Here is a 5,070-nt window from a genome sequence, read left to right as displayed (position 1 = left end):
AGGCATGTAGAAGAGCATTTTCTATGCTCTACAAAATTGTTTCTGAATGCAAGATAAGGTGTATGCTTTCATCAGAATTATAAAAAGAAATGGTCCCTAGCATTGGGCCCCTGCTTAGTTTTTGCTAACGATGGACTCTCCTCCAATCCTTGCAGCCTGGCCCTCAGAGAGTGAGAAATAACTGAGCAAGATGTTCCTTAGACCTCATGATGAGATGGGGAATCAGAAAAAGAGGAAGCCAGAGGGTCAGTCTTTGCAGATCCGTGAGCTATTTCATTTTTTAAATGAAGAATTCTGAGGATAGTGTAGTTTCTCTCAATGAGTCAGACAGGGGAGACTGGTTGGTCGCATCTCAAAATGTAAGAAATGAAGGGCAATAAGACACGGCGGCATTCACCTGGACCTGAAGGAAACGGGTGGTGGAAGGGAGATCTCTGTGACTCCTGATGTCTATAGAGTTACAACCTAGTGTTTGGCTGGTCTCACCACTTCATTTGGCATTCACTCACAAATAATAGCTCTACTGAGCTCTGGCAGTCGATACTTCTTACACTCTTTAATTCAGGCAAAGCTCCAGGAGAAAGTGTTGTTTGTTTAATGTTTTCAAATTCTATTCAGTTAAACCAGATTTATAAGGTGATGCTACTCCCAAGCCACTCCAGAGCACTCTCCTATGTCGTGTTCTGTCTTTGCTGAAGACAACCTAAGTAGCGTTTTCTTAAAGAAGAAAAACTGCATTTGGTCAATTGAGTTCAAACTCTGACTTCCTAAGGGTTATCATTACAGCATCAACATCGTTAGGCCACCCAGTTATCAGGCCACAAGCTACGTATTATAATTCCTGCAGAATCAAGAAATGCTAAGAAAACAGCATTTTAAGGCACCTCCCAGCCTAAAACAACAAATAGGACATAAACTCTGTTGCCAGGTTATAAATGGCTAACAGAAATCTCATTGTACTTGAGGCTTCAGATCCAGAAAAAATGGCGAAAGGTGAGAGGAGACCACATATTTATAACTCTTTTTCTTATTACAAAACAATATAGTCTCACTGTAAAAAAAAAAAAAAATAGAAGCAAGTAAAAAGAAAATTTAAAAGTACAACACCAGATACAACCACTGTTGGCACCCCAGTATATATCTTTCCAGACAGATTATTATTATCACACATACATATCCTTACAAGAATAGGATTGTAACACACATAATATTTTATAACCCACATTACCTTTTTTAACTTACAACTTCATGAACAACATTCTATATCAATAAATATTCATCTATAAAATTTTAAATGGCTAGATAGTATTTCAGTGTATAGGTGGACCATATTTATTTAATCAATTCCATATCATTAGATACTTAGACAATCCCTAGTTTCAAATATAATAAACAATGTAAAGTTAAAAGCCTTTTTTCTTTAAGCCTCAAGTACTTCCTCAGGATACTGCCAAGTCACAGACTTTGTAGATACATGGCTAATACCTCTGAGAGACAAATTTTCCACCAGGAAAACTGCACCAACTCACTCCCTCCCACCGACTCAACACAACCTCCTTGAAGGGAGTGTTCATGTCCCTATGCTGGAGATTATTACTTTCTATTTCCCAATATTGTAAGTTAAATATGCTAACACTACTGGCTTAATTTTCATTTGTTTACTGAGTAGCAAAGTTGAAACTCCTTTCCCTACTTCTCTTAGCTGTTGGATTGCATCTGGGTGTAGCATTTCTCCAGAAAGCAGATTAACTTCACAAAGCAGGAAGGCTGTCTCCTGTGCCCACACTTTGTATGAATATAGAATCATTAAAAAGTAAGAACCACAAAACATACTGGACCTTCTGGGAATTCAGTAGCTTTTGTAAGTATAAAGGAGGCTATAGTTTAATGTATTCCCACTTGTCTATTTTTACTTTTATTGCCTCTGCTTCTGGTGTCATATCCATCAAATTAAAAAGCTTCTGCTCAGAAGAGGAGACAATCAACAGAGTGAAAAGGCAACCTGCAGAAGGAGAGAAAATATGTGCAAACCGTATATATGTGTGACAATGGGTTAACTTCCAAAGTATATAAGGAACTCCTACAATTCATTAGCAAAAAAACCTAATGACATGATTTTTTTAATGGGCTAACAACTCAAATAGACATTTCTTCAAAGAAGACTTACAGATGGCCCACAGACATATGAAAAAATGCTCAATATCACTAATCATCAGGGAAACATAAAGCAAAACTACAATGAGATATCACGTCACACCTGTTAGAATGGTGATCATCAGGAAAAAAAAGGCAACAAGTATTGGTAAGGATGTGAAGAAACTAGAATTCTTGTCCACTATTGGTAGGAATGTAAAATGGTGTAGCCACAATGGAAAACAGTATGGAGATCCCTCAAAAATCTAAAAATAAAACTACCACATGACCCAGGAATCCCACTTCTGGCATTTATCCAAAAGAATCAAAATCAGGATCTTGAAGAAATATTAGCATTCCTTTGTTCATTGCAGCACTACCCACAACAGCCAAGATGTGGAAACAAACTAACGGACACATGAATAAAGAAAATGTTGTACAGGGTGACCTACAAGATGGCGGAGGAGTGAGACGTGGAGATCGCCTTCCTCCCCACAAATACATCAGAAATACATCTACATGTGGAACAACTCCTACAGAACACCCACTGAACGCTGGCAGAAGACCTCAGACTTCCCAAAAGGCAAGAAACTCCCCACGTACCTGGGTAGGGCAAAAGCAAAAAGGAAAAACAGAGACAAAAGAATAGGGATGGGACCTGCACCACTGGGAGGGAGCCGTGAAGGAGGAAAGGCTCCCACACACTAGAAGCCCCTTCACGGGCGGAGACTGCGGGTGGCGGAAGGGGGAAGTTTCGGAGCCATGGAGGAAAGCGCAGCAACAGGGTGCAGAGGGCAAAGCAGAGAGATTCCCGCAAAGAGGATCGGTGCTGACCAGCACTCACCAGCCCGAGAGGCTCGTCTGCTCACCCGCCGGGACGGGCGGGGTCTGGGGGCTGAGGCTCGGGCTTCGGTCGGGATCACAGGGAGAGGACTGGCGGCGTGAACACAGCCTGAAGGGGCTAGTGCGCTGTGGCTGGCCGGGAGGGAGTCCAGGAAAGAGTCTGGAGCTGCCGAAGAGGCAAGAGACCATTGTTTCAGGGTGCAAGAGGAGAGGGGATTCAGAGCACCGCCTAAATAAACTCCAGAGACGGGCACGAGTCACGGCTATCAGCGCAGACCCCAGAGCCTTAGCATTTCACGCTAAGGCCGCTGCTGCAGCCACCAAGAAGCCTGTGTGCAAGCACAGGTCACTATGCACACCTCCCCTCCCGGGAGCCTGTGCCGCCCGCCACCGCCAGGGTCCTGTGATCCACGGACAACTTCCCTGGGAGAACATACAGAGCACCTCAGGCTGTTGCAATGTCATGCCGGCCTCTGCCGCCACAGGCTCACCCCGCATTCCAATTATGACTACCATACCCCTCCCTCCCCCCCGCCTGAGTGAGCAAAAAATGCCTAATCAGCCGCTGCTTTAACCGCCTCCTGTCTGGGCGGGGAACAGAGGCCTGAAGGCGACCTACATGCAGAGACGGGTCCAAATCCAAAGCTGAACCCCGGGAGCTGTGCGAACAAAGAAGAGAAAGGGAAATCTCTCCCAGCAGCCTCAGGAGCAGCAGATTGAATCTCCACCATCAACTTGATGTACCTGCATCTGTGGAAAACCTGAATAGACAACGGAGCTGCCGAAGAGGCAAGAGACCATTGTTTCAGGGTGCAAGAGGAGAGGGGATTCAGAGCACCGCCTAAATAAACTCCAGAGACGGGCACGAGTCACGGCTATCAGCGCAGACCCCAGAGCCTTAGCATTTCACGCTAAGGCCGCTGCTGCAGCCACCAAGAAGCCTGTGTGCAAGCACAGGTCACTATGCACACCTCCCCTCCCGGGAGCCTGTGCCGCCCGCCACCGCCAGGGTCCTGTGATCCACGGACAACTTCCCTGGGAGAACATACAGAGCACCTCAGGCTGTTGCAATGTCATGCCGGCCTCTGCCGCCACAGGCTCACCCCGCATTCCAATTATGACTACCATACCCCTCCCTCCCCCCGGCCTGAGTGAGCAAAAAATGCCTAATCAGCCGCTGCTTTAACCGCCTCCTGTCTGGGCGGGGAACAGAGGCCTGAAGGCGACCTACATGCAGAGACGGGTCCAAATCCAAAGCTGAACCCCGGGAGCTGTGCGAACAAAGAAGAGAAAGGGAAATCTCTCCCAGCAGCCTCAGGAGCAGCAGATTGAATCTCCACCATCAACTTGATGTACCTGCATCTGTGGAAAACCTGAATAGACAACAGATCAGCCCAAATTGGGGAGGTGGACTTTGGGAGCAACTGTAGACTTGGGGTTGGCTTTCTGCATCTGCTATGTTTCTAGTTTTTATGTTTATTTTACTTTAGTTTTTAGTGCTTGTTATCATTGGTGGATTTGTTTATTTGCTTGGTTGCTCTCTCCTTTTTTAAAAAATTATTTTTTAATATATTTATTTTATTTTTTTCCTTTTTTCTCTTTTTGTGAGTGTGTATGTGTATGTTTCTTTTGTGATTTTGTCTGTTTCGGTTTGCTTTTACCATTTGTCCTAGGGTTCTGACTGTTCTTTTGTTTGTTTGTTTTTGTTTTCTTTTTATGAGTGTGTGGGCATATGTTTCTTTGTGTGATTTCGTCTGTTCAGTTTTGCTTTTACCATTTGGTTTGGGGTTCTGTCAGTTCGTTGGGTCTTTATTTTCCTTTTTATTCTTTCTTCCCAGCCATGTGGCTGGCAGGGTTTTGGTGCTCTGGCCAGGTGTCAGGCCTGAGCCTCTGAGGTAGGAGAGCTGAGTCCAGGATATTGAACCACCAGAAACCTCCCAGCCCCACATAATATCAATTGGTAAGAGCTCTCCCAGAGATCTCTGTCTCAACACTAAGACCTACCTCCACCCAACGGCCAACAAGCTCCAGTGCTGGACACCCTATGCCAAACAACTAGCAAGACAGGAAGACAACCCCACCCATTAGCAGAGA

Source organism: Physeter macrocephalus, chromosome 12 (assembly GCF_002837175.3).
Source record: "Physeter macrocephalus isolate SW-GA chromosome 12, ASM283717v5, whole genome shotgun sequence".
Classification (NCBI taxonomy): domain Eukaryota; kingdom Metazoa; phylum Chordata; class Mammalia; order Artiodactyla; family Physeteridae; genus Physeter; species Physeter macrocephalus.
The sequence above is the reverse complement of the archived record's forward strand: the minus strand, read 5'-3'. Positions refer to the sequence as shown.